This window comes from Ranitomeya imitator, chromosome 2 (genome assembly GCF_032444005.1).
Source record: "Ranitomeya imitator isolate aRanImi1 chromosome 2, aRanImi1.pri, whole genome shotgun sequence".
NCBI classification, from domain to species: Eukaryota; Metazoa; Chordata; class Amphibia; order Anura; family Dendrobatidae; genus Ranitomeya; species Ranitomeya imitator.
In genome coordinates this window covers 411011010-411029645 of record NC_091283.1, presented here as the reverse complement: position 1 = coordinate 411029645, position 18636 = coordinate 411011010, and the positions used below count along the sequence as shown (strand labels likewise).

The 18636-nt window shown below is 48.2% G+C and overlaps 1 long non-coding RNA gene across 1 annotated transcript in view; it reads left to right on the top strand.

Annotated features, from left to right (window-relative positions):
• The window catches only part of LOC138664216 (uncharacterized), a 90817-nt gene that overhangs the window by 13681 nt on the left and 58500 nt on the right, over nt 1-18636 (top strand). The window contains exon 2 of the long non-coding RNA XR_011318304.1: nt 10259-10424. This is a non-coding gene — a long non-coding RNA (uncharacterized lncRNA). The remainder of the gene's footprint in view (nt 1-10258; nt 10425-18636) is intronic.

The window sequence follows — 18636 nt, the reverse complement described above, 5'->3', positions numbered from 1 at the left end:
AAAGCTGCCACCAGTGCAGGCTTCGGCCTACACTCTGCTCCTCTCCTCCTCCTGCTGACCCTGGGCTCATAACACCGCCAGTTTTAGCCTGGAAGTGCTAGCTGCACAGAGAAAAACACCAGCCAATGTGTTAGTGGGGTTCAGCAACGCCAGCTGTTCCCATGCTGTGTAGCCGGCATCGTGTCCAGCACAAGCCACGCTGGCACAACCGACCAAAAGCTGCCACCAGTGGAGGCTTCGGCCTACACTCTGCTCATCTCCTCCTCCTGCTGACCCTGGGCTCTAACACCGCTAGTTTTTGCCTGGAATTGCTAGCTGCACAGAGAAAAACACCAGCCAATGTGTTAGTGGGGTTCAGCACCGCCAGCTGTTCCCCTGCTGTGTAGCTTGCAACGTGACCTGCAAACGCCACGCAGGCACATGAACTGAAATTGAAGGGAGCTTGCCCCCCTCCCCCAGGTGTTTCTATGTATAATAGCCACCTTGTACAGCAGTACTGCTGCATTTGTACAAGGTGGCTGACTTTTTCTCCTTGCCCACATGGAACTCAACACGTACAAAATGTGTCTCATTGAGACCATTCAACTGTCCCTGAGGTGTAACTTTCCTTTCTAATGATACGCAGCACCACCCTTGGTAGCGCTGCCCGTCTTCTGACATCATTGGTTGGCTGCCTGTGCCTGTGTATCCGCCCTGCCCAACACAACGCCCCTCATTGTCTCATATATTTTGGCTGCGAGGGTGTTATTGATGGGCATGTGCAGTGCATATGTTCGCCTGTCTTAACTCATCTCCTTCCGCCTTCTTCAGACTATGCGGCCTCATGGCCGCGGCATGCGATAAGGGATCAGATGAGGCCGCCCAGTCTGAAGCAGGTGTAAGGACATGTGTGAGCGGCAAACATATTTACTGCACAAGGCCACGAATCCCAGCCACGCAGTGTGATTTTTTGAAAACACACTGTGGGTCTGGGATTCATTTCCATCGCTAACCGCAACGGCCGACATGAAATGAGGTCAGAAGACAGGAAGCGCTCACAGCGCATGGCCAAGGGATAACAAGAGCGCAGACTCCTGTACAGCAAATAACAAGGCTAAGGAAGCTGCGCCCATGCACCAAGGTGTTATTTTCGACACCTGGGCTGCTTTTCTTTAAAAAGACAAGTCACGCCTCCACTACTGTTTTACAGTAGAATGGGCTAAATAGTGTACGTATTTTATTCAGCGTGTGCAAGGAGAAAAATTAAGAGCGCAACCTTTTACTTGTGCAGCATTAATGCTGCACGAGGTGTGGCTCTTGTACCTTGCAGCACCTGAGGGGGGTTAAAGGTTACCTTTGAAATTGGTTCAACTAGGCTTCGGCCTACACTCTGCTCCTCTCCTCCTCCTGCTGACCCTGGGCTTAAACACCGCTAGTTTTTGCCCAGAAGTGCTAGCTGCACAGAGAAAAACACCAGCCAATGTGTTAGTGGGGTTCAGCACCGCCAGCTGTTCCCCAGCTGTGTAGCCGGCAACGTGACCTGCAAACGCCACGCAGGCACAACAGAACAAAAGCTGCCACCAGTGCAGGCTTCGGCCTACACTCTGCTCCTCTCCTCCTCCTGCTGACCCTGGGCTCATAACACCGCCAGTTTTAGCCTGGAAGTGCTAGCTGCACAGAGAAAAACACCAGCCAATGTGTTAGTGGGGTTCAGCAACGCCAGCTGTTCCTCTGCTGTGTAGCCGGCAACGTGACCTGCAAACGCCACGCAGGCACATGAACTGAAATTAAAGGGACCCTGCCACCCACCCCAAGGTGTTTCTATGTATAACAGCCACCTTGTACAGCAGTACTGCTGCATTTGTACAAGGTGGCTGACTTTGTCTACTTGCCCACGTTTAATTAAACACGTAAAAAATGTGTCTCATTACAGACCATTACAATGTCCCTGAGGTGTGACTTTCCTTTTTAATGACACGCAGCACCCCCCTTGTTAGCGCTGCCCGTCTTCTGACATCTTTGGTTGACTGGCTGCGGCTGTGCGTCCGCCCTGCCTGAAACCACGCTCCTCGTTGTCTTACTTATTTTGACTGCGAGGGTGTGATTGATGGGCATGAGCAGTGGATATCTTCGCCTGTCTTTACTCATCTCCTTCCGCCTTCTTCAGAATGTGCGGCCTCATGGCCGCGGCATGCGAGAAGGGATCAGATGAGGCCGCCCAATCTGATGCAGGTGTAAGGACATGAGGGACAGGCAACAAAATTTACTGCGCAAGGTCACGAATCCCAGCTCTGCAGTGTGACTTTATTAAAAGACACTGCGGGTCTGGGTTTCATGGCCATCGCTAACCGCACCGGCCAACATGAAATGAGGTGAGAAGACAGGCATCGCTCACAGCACATGGCCAAGGGATAACAAGAGCGCAGACTCCTGTACAGCAAATAACAACGCTCAGGAATCTGCGCCCAGCACCTAGGTGTAAATTTTGACACCTGTGCTGCATCTCCTTAAAAAGACAAGTCACGCCTCCACTACTGTTTGACAGTATAATGGGCTAAATAGTGTACGTGTTTTATTCAGCGTGTGCAAGGAGAAAAATTAAGAGAGCAACCTTTTACTTGTGCAGCATTAATGCTGCACGAGGTGTGGCTCTTGTACCTTGCAACATCTGAGGGGGGTTAAAGGTTACCTTTGAAATTGGTTCAACTAGGCTTCGGCCTACACTCTGCTCCTCTCCTCCTCCTGCTGACCCTGGGCTGTAACAACGCTAGTTTTTGCCCGGAAGTGCTAGCTGCACAGAGAAAAACACCAGCCAATGTGTTAGTGGGGTTCAGCACCGCCTGCTGTTCCCCCACTGTGTAGCCGGCAAAGTGTCCTGCAAACGCAACGCAGACACAAAGCTGACTCCAGTGCAGGCTTCGGCCTACACTCTGCTCCCCCTGCTTACCCTTTGCTCCAACACCGCTAGTTGGGGCTGTAGGAAGACAATGTTTGATAGGCAAAGCATCCGGGTTCCAGCACCGCCAGCTGGTTCTCGGCAGTGTTTTTGTCACAGGTACTCCCTCGTGCCAAACCTGGCTTAGGTGCCTCCTCCTGGGTATCCGAGTTCCGCCAACGTCAGGCGGTCCTTGGTAGTGCTTTTAAGCGCGGGCACCTACAGCTTAGTAACCGGGTTCCAGCACCGTCAGCTGGTCCTCGGTCGTGCCATTGGCTCTTACACACTGGGGCAACGCATCTGGGTTCCAGCAACGCCAGCTGGTTCTCGGCAGTGTTTTTGACACAGGTACTCCCTCGTGCCAAGCCTGGTTTCAGCACCGTCAGCTGTTTCCGGGTTGTGTCAAGCTCACTGAGATGCCTATGCTTGCCCCGTCGTGGTGCGGTCGGGTTAGCCAACTCCAGGGTGCCTCCAGTTTAGGAGCTTCCTATGTGGGCTGCGTGAACTGGTAGTCAAGGCTGGTTCTGTAGTGCCAGTAGGCCCAGCTCCCCCTGTAGGACTGTTGGGGTTCGGTAACTGCGGCTGCCTCGCGGCCTAGCTGTTCTCTCCTCTCCTGTGGGCCTTCGGGTCCACCTCCTGGTTCCAGCACCGTCAGCTGGTTCCAGGCCGAGCCTTTGGCTTAGGTGCCTCCTCCTGGGTATCCGAGTTCCGCCAACGCCAGGCGGTCCTTGGTAGTGCTTTTAAGCGCGGGCACCTACAGCTTAGTAACCGGGTTCCAGCACCGCCAGCTGGTCCTCGGTGCCATTGGCTCTTGCACACTGGGGCAACGCATCTGGGTTCCAGCACCGCCAGCTGGTTCTCGGCAGTGTTCTTGTCACAGGTACTCCCTCGTGCCAAGCCTGGTTTCAGCACCGTCAGCTGTTTCCGGGTTGTGTCAAGTTCACTGAGACGCCTATGCTTGCCCCGTCGTGGTGCTGTCTGGTTAGCCAACTCCAGGGTGCCTCCAGTTTAGGAGCTTCCTATGTGGGCTGCGTGAACTGGTAGTCAAGGCTGGTTCTGTAGTGCCAGTAGGCCCAGCTCCCCCTGTAGGACTGTTGGGGTTCGGTAACTGCGGCTGCCTCGCGGCCTAGCTGTTCTCTCCTCTCCTGCACGAGGTGTGGCTCTTGTACCTTGCAACACCTGAGGGGGGTTAAAGGTTACCTTTGAAATTGGTTCAACTAGGCTTCGGCCTACACTCTGCTCCTCTCCTCCTCCTGCTGACCCTGGGCTTAAACACCGCTAGTTTTTGCCCAGAAGTGCTAGCTGCACAGAGAAAAACACCAGCCAATGTGTTAGTGGGGCTCAGCACCGCCAGCTGTTCCCCAGCTGTGTAGCCGGCAACGTGACCTGCAAACGCCACGCAGGCACAACAGAACAAAAGCTGCCACCAGTGCAGGCTTCGGCCTACACTCTGCTCCTCTCCTCCTCCTGCTGACCCTGGGCTCATAACACCGCCAGTTTTAGCCTGGAAGTGCTAGCTGCACAGAGAAAAACACCAGCCAATGTGTTAGTGGGGTTCAGCAACGCCAGCTGTTCCCCTGCTGTGTAGCCGGCAACGTGACCTGCAAACGCCACGCAGGCACATGAACTGAAATTAAAGGGACCCTGCCACCCACCCCAAGGTGTTTCTATGTATAACAGCCACCTTGTACAGCAGTACTGCTGCATTTGTACAAGGTGGCTGACTTTGTCTACTTGCCCACGTTTAATTAAACACGTAAAAAATGTGTCTCATTACAGACCATTACAATGTCCCTGAGGTGTGACTTTTCTTTTTAATGACACGCAGCACCCCCCTTGTTAGCGCTGCCCGTCTTCTGACATCTTTGGTTGACTGGCTGCGGCTGTGCGTCCGCCCTGCCTGAAACCACGCTCCTCGTTGTCTTACTTATTTTGACTGCGAGGGTGTGATTGATGGGCACGAGCAGTGGATATCTTCGCCTGTCTTTACTCATCTCCTTCCGCCTTCTTCAGAATGTGCGGCCTCATGGCCGCGGCATGCAAGAAGGGATCAGATGAGGCCGCCCAGTCTGATGCAGGTGTAAGGACATGAGGGACAGGCAACAAAATTTACTGCGCAAGGTCACAAATCCCTGCTCTGCAGTGTGACTTTATTAAAAGACACTGCGGGTCTGGGTTTCATGGCCATCGCTAACCGCACCGGCCAACATGAAATGAGGTGAGAAGACAGGCATCGCTCACAGCACATGGCCAAGGGATAACAAGAGCGCAGACTCCTGTACAGCAAATAACAACGCTCAGGAATCTGCGCCCAGCACCTAGGTGTAAATTTTGACACCTGTGCTGCATCTCCTTAAAAAGACAAGTCACGCCTCCACTACTGTTTGACAGTATAATGGGCTAAATAGTGTACGTGTTTTATTCAGCGTGTGCAAGGAGAAAAATTAAGAGAGCAACCTTTTACTTGTGCAGCATTAATGCTGCACGAGGTGTGGCTCTTGTACCTTGCAACACCTGAGGGGGGTTAAAGGTTACCTTTGAAATTGGTTCAACTAGGCTTCGGCCTACACTCTGCTCCTCTCCTCCTCCTGCTGACCCTGGGCTGTAACAACGCTAGTTTTTGCCCGGAAGTGCTAGCTGCACAGAGAAAAACACCAGCCAATGTGTTAGTGGGGTTCAGCACCGCCTGCTGTTCCCCCACTGTGTAGCCGGCAAAGTGTCCTGCAAACGCAACGCAGACACAAAGCTGACTCCAGTGCAGGCTTCGGCCTACACTCTGCTCCCCCTGCTTACCCTTTGCTCCAACACCGCTAGTTGGGGCTGTAGGAAGACAATGTTTGATAGGCAAAGCATCCGGGTTCCAGCACCGCCAGCTGGTTCTCGGCAGTGTTTTTGTCACAGGTACTCCCTCGTGCCAAACCTGGCTTAGGTGCCTCCTCCTGGGTATCCGAGTTCCGCCAACGTCAGGCGGTCCTTGGTAGTGCTTTTAAGCGCGGGCACCTACAGCTTAGTAACCGGGTTCCAGCACCGTCAGCTGGTCCTCGGTCGTGCCATTGGCTCTTGCACACTGGGGCAACGCATCTGGGTTCCAGCAACGCCAGCTGGTTCTCGGCAGTGTTTTTGACACAGGTACTCCCTCGTGCCAAGCCTGGTTTCAGCACCGTCAGCTGTTTCCGGGTTGTGTCAAGCTCACTGAGACGCCTATGCTTGCCCCGTCGTGGTGCGGTCGGGTTAGCCAACTCCAGGGTGCCTCCAGTTTAGGAGCTTCCTATGTGGGCTGCGTGAACTAGTAGTCAAGGCTGGTTCTGTAGTGCCAGTAGGCCCAGCTCCCCCTGTAGGACTGTTGGGGTTCGGTAACTGCGGCTGCCTCGCGGCCTAGCTGTTCTCTCCTCTCCTGTGGGCCTTCGGGTCCACCTCCTGGTTCCAGCACCGTCAGCTGGTTCCAGGCCGAGCCTTTGGCTTAGGTGCCTCCTCCTGGGTATCCGAGTTCCGCCAACGCCAGGCGGTCCTTGGTAGTGCTTTTAAGCGCGGGCACCTACAGCTTAGTAACCGGGTTCCAGCACCGCCAGCTGGTCCTCGGTGCCATTGGCTCTTGCACACTGGGGCAACGCATCTGGGTTCCAGCACCGCCAGCTGGTTCTCGGCAGTGTTCTTGTCACAGGTACTCCCTCGTGCCAAGCCTGGTTTCAGCACCGTCAGCTGTTTCCGGGTTGTGTCAAGTTCACTGAGACGCCTATGCTTGCCCCGTCGTGGTGCTGTCTGGTTAGCCAACTCCAGGGTGCCTCCAGTTTAGGAGCTTCCTATGTGGGCTGCGTGAACTGGTAGTCAAGGCTGGTTCTGTAGTGCCAGTAGGCCCAGCTCCCCCTGTAGGACTGTTGGGGTTCGGTAACTGCGGCTGCCTCGCGGCCTAGCTGTTCTCTCCTCTCCTGCGGGCCTTCAGGTCCACCACCTGGTTCAAGCACCGTCAGCTGGTTCTCGGCAGTGTCTTTTGCTCTTGTACCTTCTGCTCCCCATCCTGGTTCCAGTACCGTCAGCTGGTTCCGGGCAGAGCCTTTGGCTTAGGTGCCTCCTTCTGGGTATCCAAGTTCCACCAACGTCAGGTGGTCCTTGGTAGTGCTTTCAGGCACGGGTACCTCCTGCTTAGTAACCGGGTTCCAGTAACGTCAGCTGGTCCTCGGTAGTTCCATTGGCTCTTGGACCTTCTGCTCCCCATCCTGGTTCCAGTACCGTCAGCTGGTTCCGGGCAGAGCCTTTGGCTTAGGTGCCTCCTTCTGGGTATCCGAGTTCCGCCAACGTCAGGCGGTCCTTGGTAGTGCTTTTTAGCACGGGTACCTCCTGCTTAGTAACCGGGTTCCAGTAACGTCAGCTGGTCCTCGGTAGTTCCATAGGCTCTTGAACCTTCGGGTAGCCATCCGAGTTCCAGTTCCATCAACTGGTTCTTGGCATTTTCTCAGCCTTCTTGTACCTTCTGCTACATTTCCAAGTTGAAGACCCTAAAGTCGACGACCCGGAAGACCACCCCGATGACGACGACGACGACCCAGAAGACCACCCCGATGACGACGATGACGACGGCGGAGACGACGACGGCGGAGACGACGACGGCGGAGACGACGACGGCGGAGACGACGACGGCTGAGACGACGACGGCGGAGATGACGACACTGGAGACGACGACCCTGGAGACGACGACATGGAAGACCGAGAAGCAGAAGAACAAGAGGCTGCAGAACAAAGAGCAGAAGAACATTAAGCATAAGACTTAATATCAGAGCAAAAGATATTATCTAAATTATATGCAGAAGAAGACTAAGCAGTGTATGGGGGTGAGTCCGTTCCTCCTCGTGGTGCCCCTGGATAAAGCCTGATGCTGCAGGCCAAACTGAACGCGGACAAATGTAACTTTTGTGACTGGCAGAACGGAAGGTGTAATCTTCCAACTTTTATAGATAACAACTACGGGAATGCCTGTCACAAATGAGAATATGATGAAGAAGTAGAATAGGAAGAATAATAACAGTTGAATAAAATGAATATGAAGAATGTATTAAAAAAAAAAAAGGTAAAGGATGAAGAAGAAGATGAATAAGGTGAAGAATAAGTTGATGTCAAAGATGCTGATGATGATGAAGATGAAAGTGTGGGAAAAGTAAAAAAAAAGAAGGGGAAGGGCGTGGAATAGTGAAACATCAATATCTGACAAAATAAAAAAAAAATTTACATAGTCAATATCTTTGTCACTCCGAACGTCTTAAAAAAAAACAAAAAACATGCTATTCTATTTGATTGGGATAAACCTCTATGACTTTAATGTCTCCGCCACCTCCCCAAATACATCCGGCATTATTCTTAGTTGTTTTCCTTCATGTAGAATGAACCTACAAGGCAAGAAAGGGTTTATTTTAATTCCGATATTTTGGTCCCATTGACTTGCATTGGGATCGGGTATCGGTATCGGCGATATCCGATATTTTTTGAATATCGGCCGATCCTATCCGATACCGATACTTTCCAATATCGGAAGGTATCGCTCAACACTAGTTGAATGTTTAAGAAATTACTTAATTAAAAAAATATGTGATTCTCTTTGCTCTAATTGTGTAAGATGACCATTTTACAAACTTTAAAAGAACATCCAGAGAAGATTCACGTGACCTCAGGCAGCCTACCTCATAGTGACTTAAGGTACCTTCACACTCAGCGACGCTGCAGCGATGCAGACAATGATGTCGATCGCTGCAGCGTCGCTGTTTGGTTGCTGGGGAGCTGTCACACAGACAGCTCTCCAGCGACCAACGATCCCGAGGTCCCCGGTAACCAGGGTAAACATCGGGTTACTAAGCGCAGGGCCGCGCTTAGTAACCCGATGTTTACCATGGTTACCAGCGTAAACGTTAAAAAAACAAACACTACATACTTACCTTCCATGTCTGTCCTCCAGCGCTGTGCTTTCCTCTGCACTGTCAGCGCCGGTCAGCCAGAAAGCAGAGAGCTGACGTCACCGCTGTGCTTTCCGGCTGGCCGGCGCTGGCACAGGATGCAGGAGGAGTGCAGAGAAGCACAGCGCCGGGGACAGACAGCTGAAGGTAAGTATGTAGTGTTTGTTTTTTTAACGTTTACGCTGGTAACCATGGTAAACATCAGGTTACTAAGCGCGGCCCTGCGCTTAGTAACCCGATGTTTACCCTGGTTACCAGTGAAGACATCGCTGGATCGGCGTCACACACGCCGATTCAGCGATGTCAGCGGGAGATCCAGCAACGAAATAAAGTTCTGGACTTTCCTCAGCGACCAACGATCTCCCAGCAGGGGCCCGATCGTTGGTCGCTGTCACACATAACGATTTCCTTAACGATATCGCTGCTACGTCACAAAAAGCAAAGATATCGTTAACGATATCGTTATGTGTGAAGGTACCTTTACAGCTATCACATCACATGGTATAGAGAAGCCAATCAAGAGGGAATATCATGACTTGTATAAAAGCAGAGGCAGAGAATGCAGCAGTCATATTGTGGTGAAACTGGATGGTGAGAGGGCGTCATGACCCACAACCTAGCCATAGAGATAGGGAGAGAAAAACAGAAAAAGACTGAATAAACTGTACAGCTAAGGCGTGAAAGCACAGTAGAGAATAGGAATAGTGTGTGAGAAAAAAAAGCACAGATTTAAGAGACTGGACTGTGGGATTGGAGAGTCAGTGTGTATGTAAGGCAGGAGAGTCACTGTGTTTCTATGTTTGTGAGGCACACCATTGTAATTATATTGCTGCTGCAATTCATTCATACATATAGTACTTATATTTTAAGGCAATTTGAGTCTTTAGAGTACTTTTGATTTGTAGCAAATTGATTAGCATAGAATAGAACCTACCTCTAAAATTTGGCAATGATGGTGAACTCGAATATCAAACTATTTGATCATCAATAGTCCAAACTACACCTTTGAGTGTTCCTCCTTGGAGGCATTTGGAACTTTTTTCTCTTGAATACTAAAACATTGTGAATAAACACATGCCATACCCTAGAGATACTTTTGTAGAAATCACAGTGCTTCATGGAGGCACCACGCAACAGCCATGAATGCCTATGGGTCCATTGTACAGACTCATAAAAAACTATGTGTCTTCTTCAAGGTTCTTTGCACACAGCTTTGATTTGTTGATGAGTTCTTCAGCTTTTGGCGTTTGTGCTGTGTTTCTCTGAACACATGCCCTATTTTCCTTGCGTGTATGTACCTATTGGGTGACCATTATAAAGCCCAGAAAGCTTCAATATAAGGGACTTCTTTCCCAAATATTCAATTCCAGATAGAGTGGTGTTTATTTATATTTCTTTTTTACAGTACTGAAAAACATTTCTAGAAACTGCTCGGGAGCGAGCCAAATCAGCTCCTTCTCTGAAGAAGAACCCCTAGAAGCTTTGATGCCAGCCCAGCTTTCCTTCCTGTGCTTCTTGTTTTGCCAAGGCGGCTTTGACTTTTTACTGTTGTTCTTATTTATTTAGATAAGGTAAGTTACTGGCACTGGTGCACCAACACATGGAAATAAAGTGAGGTCTTGTCGAAACATTACTCGAAACTAAGGAAATGCTGAAGAAGAGGTTTTCCGGGAACGTGTTACATGGCTTCCTTAGTTCGGTATATCTAGAAATTAAAAATGGGGTGGTAACAAGTCGTACTTGTTGTTTTTCAACATGACCAAAATAAAAGTTTATGAATTTCAATACCCTTGGAGTTTCTAAGCAACTCGTGGATGGCATCCAACTTACCTTGGAGGCTTGGTCCTTAGAGACAACCTTCTATTCAATATGTATTCTACTACTAAGGTGTTAGAGCTGCACTTGGCAAGAAGCATGTTTCTGAATTTTTATTTACATACCCATGCCCATTTCTGGCAGGCCTTGCCCTATTCAAGCCATGTTCCCACTTTCTGAATGTGCCTTTGGATTCAGGGGTTCAGCATGATGCTGTTAAGCTCACCTTGTTAGGTAAATCTATCTTGGATCAGGTCAGGGTGGACACATAGACACCAGGCCTTTGCACAACACATGTAGGACACTGTTCTGACTTAATGTACAGACACAAGGGTGTGGCCAAATAGGCCTTAAAAGGTCTAGGGGGATGATGTCATGGAGGCATGCGGGCTACTTGTAAAACCCGATGTGGAGCACAGCAGAGAAGTAGCCATAAGGGAAGGAGGTAGAGCCCTGCCAAACTGAGACAGGTGTGAAACAGATAGCAATTTCTGAGAGCGCACTGTTTTCCAAATAGTTTTGTGAGGTTTTGTTAACTCTACCACTAGCCTGCTAGGTCTCATCTTTTTTTTTGGGCGCCTCCTAGATGTTTAAGAATGACATTGGCAATGTTAGAACGTTAGAAGAGGAGGATGGATTCTGACAACATTCACCTCTTTATGTAGGTAAAATTAGCAGAATTGTCAGTCTTGGAAACAAAAGTAAAAATCTTTGAATCTTATGGACCTTTCGTGGAGATACATTACAAATGTCTAAAATCTTATCCCAGCTGAATAAATGGCTGAAGAAACTGTCTTGACCTTTGAGCTGCAAATTGCAATGTTGAGTCTCCCCAGGAGAAATATCTATGTTCTTCTCCCACCGTGTCATTATAAAAATGACTAACTGCTTGTTAGCAAAACATTTTCGGTGTTCCAGTCAGTAAGTACATCTCAAACCCGAAAAAACAAGTAAGAAACGACATAACAGAGTTCTGGAAGATCTCAGTAGAAAGTAAATGCTGCTGAGTCTAATTATTGGAAAACATTGGGTATAAAACAAGCATTTCTACCAACATATTTTTGTAAAACACTAAAAATGTTAAAATATATCTGCATTGACAGGTTACTGTCCTACTCCTGCCACAGGTCCGCTGGGTTGAGGTTGGTTTGGCATGAGAGGACAGCCACACCCTGGGCAGGATAGGTCCTGAAGGATACTACAGCATAAATGGAAAGCCTTAGCTGACTGATGTTAGTAGAATATGAAGGTAACATTCTCTTCTGAGAGAAGTAGAATAATGTGTGAGAATATACAATTGGGATTAAAAAAACAAACAAAACAGAGATAATTTACATTATGCTATTGGATAGGCCATTGGTGATACGCTCTTATATGTTGCGAAACCAACCAGACTCGTTTTCCATGACTTCGATTTGGGTCTTGGCTACTAATTTTCCTGAATAATGCTGGTGAAATCAAGTAAACATGAAGTGGAGCAAGTGGTGACTGCTATCTCTGGAGGTCTCTTACTTGTTTAGTTGGGTCAAGTTGAATAAGACTGAAATTCCACTTCCAGGTGTGGTGGCCAACTGTTGGACAATTCTACACACAAATAGTGTTACCTTCTAAATCATACATCTTCTATCTACGCTGAGGTTGGCCACACATTTTTAATAACTGCTAGTTTAGCTTTTTGGCTGACTGTAATTATTATCAAACCCCCTCTATATGCATGCACACTCATTCTAGCTTAGCATGCATGTGTGTGTTCAATAGGGAAAGTAGAATGAATTGCTGCCAGACACCTTTGGCAGTGACTACTCTCCCTTGATAACACAGGATCGGGTAAGTTGAAGTTCAACATTTTTTTGCCCCCTACATATAGAAAACAAAGATGTGCCACGCCTAAAAACTAGATGGTCAGCTGGGATTGTTGAAAACAGGTTTAGCCAATGTTACTCATAAGTGTAGAGGTTTGTACTCACTCAGCTGCGGTTGAGGTAGGCACAGGAAGCGATATTGCTGAAATGTCCAAGCAAGTTTATTTAAACTTCATAAACTGTTCAGGATAGCAAAACAAAAGCACAGCCTTTTCCAGCACAAAGTGAAAACATAAAGTAGAAAGTCCATACAACATATAGCGGGTCCGCCCGCTCAGGATAGTGTCCTGTTCTTTAGGCCTTAGCACAGACCAACACACACAGGAGATCCACACATCTCCAGCTTCAGACACTGAATCAGACACTCGGTCTCCATTTTATCTGACAAACCAAGGGGTTGGGATATGTGAGCAGTCATTCCCACCCATCTCTTATGACTGCTCATAAAACCCGGCCCTGGAATGACCTGATAACTCTCTCAGCACTATAGGTGCTGTAGCATACATCCGAGCTCATATCACCGCAGCTAATAGCCACGATGACACATATCTCTCCTCAAGGACCCGTTCGGCATCCATCTTACATAAGGTATGTGCACATTGAGTGTTTTTGGAGCAGAAATTGAACGGAAATTCTAAAACTCATTCTCACAAACTCAAAACTCCCAAAAACAACTTTCCATTCACTTTCCACTCCAAAAACTCAGCAAAAACACTCAGTGTGAACACACAGTAAGAGCAGGTGCACACATCATAGAAATTAAGCCGGTCATGTGACGGGGGTCATGTGACGGGGGTCATGTGACGGGGTCATGCGACGGGGTCATCATATACCTGAACCAGATTATTCCAGAAAAATAGTTGCTGTGTGAAACTATAACCTGTCAAACATCAATTTATCTAGTCAATTTACCCTTCAGTTCAGTATATAGTATAGAGTGTATAGTGTCAATGTATAGGTAAAACTGACTCACCAGTGACGTCTCTAGGTGAAGTCCTTCATCTTTCATCCAGCACAGACAGCCATCACTTCATTCAGCCAGGACTTGTCTCTGCAGGAAATAATACAGTTATCTCGAGCTACACTTGCAGAACACATTACTTAATTTTTCCCAACTTCTACATTACACCACATAAAGAAAAAGAGGTGACATAGTGTCACTCTACACAGTAATAGGACCGCCCCCCCATTTAAAACAGTGTCCTCAAAAAATAAAATAAATACATCACTGCAGTAATAATATCCCTTAATTAGCCCCTATGGTAATAATAATATCCCCCATCCTGGCCCCGTGTATCTCATTCCTGGCTCTAGCCATATGTTCTCCCATCCTGCCCCCATGAGTATCCATCCTGCCCATATGATCTCCCCATCCTGCCCCATCAGTCTCCGTCGTATCCATCCTGCCCCATGATCCTGCACAATCTGTCTCCAATCCTGCCCCATGTCTTTCATTCTGCCCCATGTCTTCAATCATGCCCCATCTGTCTCCAGTCCTGCCCCCAGTGTCTAGCATCTCTGCCCCCAGTGTCCAGCATCTCTGCCCCAGTGTGTCCAGCATCTCTGCCCCAGTGTTTCCAGCATCTCTGCCCCAGTGTGTCCAGCATCTCTGCCCCAGTGTGTCCTGCATTTCTGTCCCAGTGTGTCCAGCATATTGCCCCCAGTGTGTCGGGCATTCTGCCCCAGTGTGTCCAGCATATTGCCCCAGTGTGTCCAGCATATTGCCCCAGTGTGTCCAGCATATTGCCCCCAGTGTGTCCAGCATATTGCCCCCAGTGTCCAGCAATCTGCCCCAGTGTTTCCAGCATACTGCCCCCAGTGTGTCCAGCAATCTGCCCCCAATGTGTCCAGCATATTGCCCCCAGTGTGTCCAGCATATTGCCCCCAGTGTGTCCAGCATTCTGCCCCCAGTGTGTCCAGCAATCTGCCCCCAGTGTGTCCAGCATTCAGCCCCCAGTGTGTCCAGCATTCAGCCCCCAGTTTGTCCAGCATATTGCCCAGTGTCCAGCAATCTGCCCCAGTGTCTCCAGCATATTGCCCCCAGTGTTCCCAGCAATCTGCCCCCAGTGTGTCCAGCATATTGCCCCAGTGTGTCCAGCATATTGCCCCCAGTGTGTCCAGCAATCTGCCCCCAGTGTGTCCAGCATTCAGCCCCCAGTGTGTCCAGCATATTGCCCCCAGTGTCTCCAGCATATTGCCCCCAGTATGTCCAGCATCCTGCCCCCAGTGTGTCCAGCATTCAGCCCCCATTGTGGCCAGCATATTGCCCCCAGTGTCCAGCAATCTGCCACAGTGTCTCCAGCATATTGCCCCCAGTGTGTCCAGCAATCTGCCCCCAGTGTGTCCAGCATATTGCCCCCAGTGTGTCCAGCATATTGCCCCCAGTGTGTCCAGCATTCTGCCCCCAGTGTCTCCAGCATTCTGCCCCCAGTGTGTCCAGCATATTGCCCCCAGTGTGTCCAGCAATCTGCCCCAGTGTGTCCAGCATATTCCCCCCAGTGTGTCCAGCATCCTGCCCCCAATGTGTCCAGCATATTGCCCCCAGTGTGTCCAGCATACTAGCCCGGGCCCCCCGGATTGCCGCCTGTTCGCAATATAAAAAAAAAAGAGTTCTCCTCACCTGTCCGCGCTCTTTCGTCGAAGCTCTCTCCTCGCAGCTGAAGCGCGCACTCGCCGGCGACTGACAATGACATCAGACACCGGCGACATGCGCGCTGCGGCTGATGTCAGCTGCCAGCCTCCGATTGGCTGGCGGCTGTTAACTATTGATGTGCAGGCGTGCGCCCGCACATCAATAGCGTTTAACTGCCGCAGCGCCGGTAGGGTCCTGGTGAGCAGATGAGACGGGTCCCATCGGGCCCATACTACACCAGTCAGGGCAGTAATGCCCTGATGGCGGTGGGCAATCTGAGCAGTAGCCTAGGGCCCCCCCACACCACTGGGCTACCGCCCAGATTGGCCCTATTATAATCCGCCCCTGAACGGCAACATCCTTCACTCTACACTGTGAGCATGTCACTTCTTTCAAAAGATGTGAAATAAGACAGAACATGCGCACAGCAATGTTGTTTTCACATTGCTGCTCATTATGTTTATTTTATGGTACGCTTTTGTGCCATGTGCACATACACTTAAGGGTACAGCAAAAAACATAAGATAAAACTGACCTGGGCTGGAGTGGAGAAGCACAAAGACCATATAAAAAAGTTAAGCATGAAAGCAAAAAAGTCGAGGAACAGAAATGACGCAAACTGATAGAAACATAGTAAACGATATTGGTTAAGTACAAAGTAAGCACTATGTAAGTAGATCAGGACATCGGCAGGGTACAGAATATAAAGTACTGTAGAATGTAAGTCCACAAGACAGGGTCTTCTCCCCTCTGTACCAGTCTGTCATTGTAAATTTGTTTACTGTAAACGATATCTATAACCCTGAACGTAACCCCTTTCTCATGTACAGCACCATGGAATTAATGCTGCTATATAAATAAGTAATAATAATAATACTGGGCCAGAACTGGGTGTAAATAGAGACTTGTACAAAATCCTTCAGGAATCTCTATTTTTTGGACAGTTTTTGTAGCAGTTTTTGTTTACTGAAATTTTGAAGAGTTTTTCAAGTGTTTTTACAAAGTTTTTTTCCAGAAGCATTCTCTTTTTTTACAACCTTTTCATTGGACAGTGCATAGTTTCAAACTTTTTTCCATCAGGACCCATTTCATAGAAGTGACATGCACTGTCTTTCTTCCCTCCAAGCTTGTAGCTTTGAAAAGACCCTAAAAATCCGGAAAATGTGAGCAACAAGTAATTTTTCCATATAAATTATTATTGAGTGTTTTTATTTCTGGGGTTTTAAAGAATGAAACTGTTAAAAAAAAACATCAGAAAAATACACACATACCCTTAAAGTGGAATGGTTGGGCGATGTGCATGGTTTCTCAAGAAGAAGTTTCTCCAGAAGTCCAACTTCTTCTTAATCCTGTGCATTGGGATTCTGCATCAGTTGAGGGTTAATGCTCTGAGTCCTGCTCTGTTTTGGGTACTGAGATTAAGATAAGAACATACACCTGTTGACAGTGCATTAATCCAATTGGAAAATTGGCTTTGCCATCCGATTGGGTCAACAGTAAACACATTTAGGTAAACAGGGTCTAAGCCGCACTTGGAAATGGAACTTCCTTGGTTTGCATGGCAGAAAGTAACGTGGCCGCTCCGTCTCTTAACATAAGATTTATGATGACATTGCGCCGTTTCAAGAGGATTAATGAGATTAAAGAGCAAACATTGATAAGGCCTTCACCTGTCTTATATATATGCTTCTACAAATGGAAGGAAACCTGGCGACGTATAGCAGCAGAACACAACAGTGAGGGATAAGTCTAGAAGTACAACTCAACAGGTCTGGATCGTAGGGTGGACAATGGGGTCAATTATCTCCACCACGTTGTCACCAGACCTGTGTCTCGGTTCTAAACTTTTTCTCTGATGCAAATATTTGACCATAATATTTTAGACACTATGGCTCCAATTCGCGATTTAGTTTTTTTTTTAATATTCTTCTTATTTTTTTTTAATTCATTTTTAATTTTTTTTGCCCCATATTCTTACAAATGGTGCACGCGGTTGACAAATTTTATGCGAAATCTTTTGGGAAATATTAGGGTTTTTTCATAGCATTGACTATATTATTTTAGATATACTGTATTATACTGGCACAATTAGATGACTAGATCATAATTGCCACTGCTATGTGTGTGCATGGTGTGGTGCTATTATGTAGGTACTGTGTGATAGTTTAATATGTGCACTGTTTATTATTTGCTACTATGAGGTTGTATTCTTAAGGAACCATATGATACTTTTATTTAAAGGGGTTGTTCAGATTTGGGGTGAAAGTCTGCAGTTTCTCTAGGTGGACTTCTGAACCCTCACAGCACGCGCAGCGCATAGAATGACTGCAGGTTTTCATCACAACCCTGAGCAATCCCTTTAAGTACCATATTTTTTTAATGTTTTGTATGTGCACAGTTTGGTGATTTTATGTGGGTTCTGCATCTTTTGCGATAGCACTGACTGTAAGGGTAGGGTCACACATTTTCTTCACATCCAAGAAAAATGGTCCAATTATTCTGATCAGAGTTTGAGCTGAGTGGTATCAGTTTTTCTCGGAGGTAGGGAGACAAAAAAAAAGAAGTTTCTCCACCTTCTCCATTCTGTCATCCGAGTGCAGTCCGATGTTTTTCACGGACCCATAGACTTGCATTGCCAATTTTGATCTGACACTCAGGCCACCAGGTCTGAGGAAAAAATATTAAAGTTCCAAAATATGTCCTTTAGTGGAATGGAGTATTATTATTATTATTATTGTTTATTTATTTATATAGCACCATTGATTCCATGGTGCTGTACATGAGAAGGGGTTACATACAAATTACAGATATCGCTTACAGTAAGAAAACAAACAATGACAGACTGATACAGAGGGGCGAGGATCCTGCCCTTGCGGGCTTACATGCCACAGGATGGTGGGGATGGAGACAATAGGTTGAGGGTTGCAGGAGCTCCGGTGTTGGTGAGGCAGTATCTCCGGTAGTGGTGAGGAGGCAGCAGGGTCAGTGCAGGCTGTAGGCTTTCCTGAAGAGGTGGGTTTTCAGGTTCCGTCTGAAGGATCCGAATGTGGTTGATAGTCGGATATGTTGGGGCAAAGAATTCCAGAGGAGGGGGTATATTCGGGAGAAGTCTTGGAGGCGGTTGGGTGAGGAGTGGATAAGTGTGGAGGAGAGAAGGAGTTCTTGGGCGGACCGGAGATTACGTGAGGGAAGATATCAGGAGATTAGTTCCGAGATATATGGAGGAGACAGGTTATGGATGGCTTTGTAGGTCAGTATTAGTAATTTGCACTGGATACGCTGAGGGAATAGGAGCCAGTGAAGAGATTTGCAGAGGGGGGAAATGGAGGAGTAGTGAGGAGAGAGATGAATTAGTCGGGCAGCAGAGTTAAGGATGGACTGGAGAGGTGCAAGGGTGTTAGCAGGGAGGCCACAGAAAAGGATGTTGCAGAGATATTTGATGCACACAGCCCATCTTATCTGCCTTGTGACAGG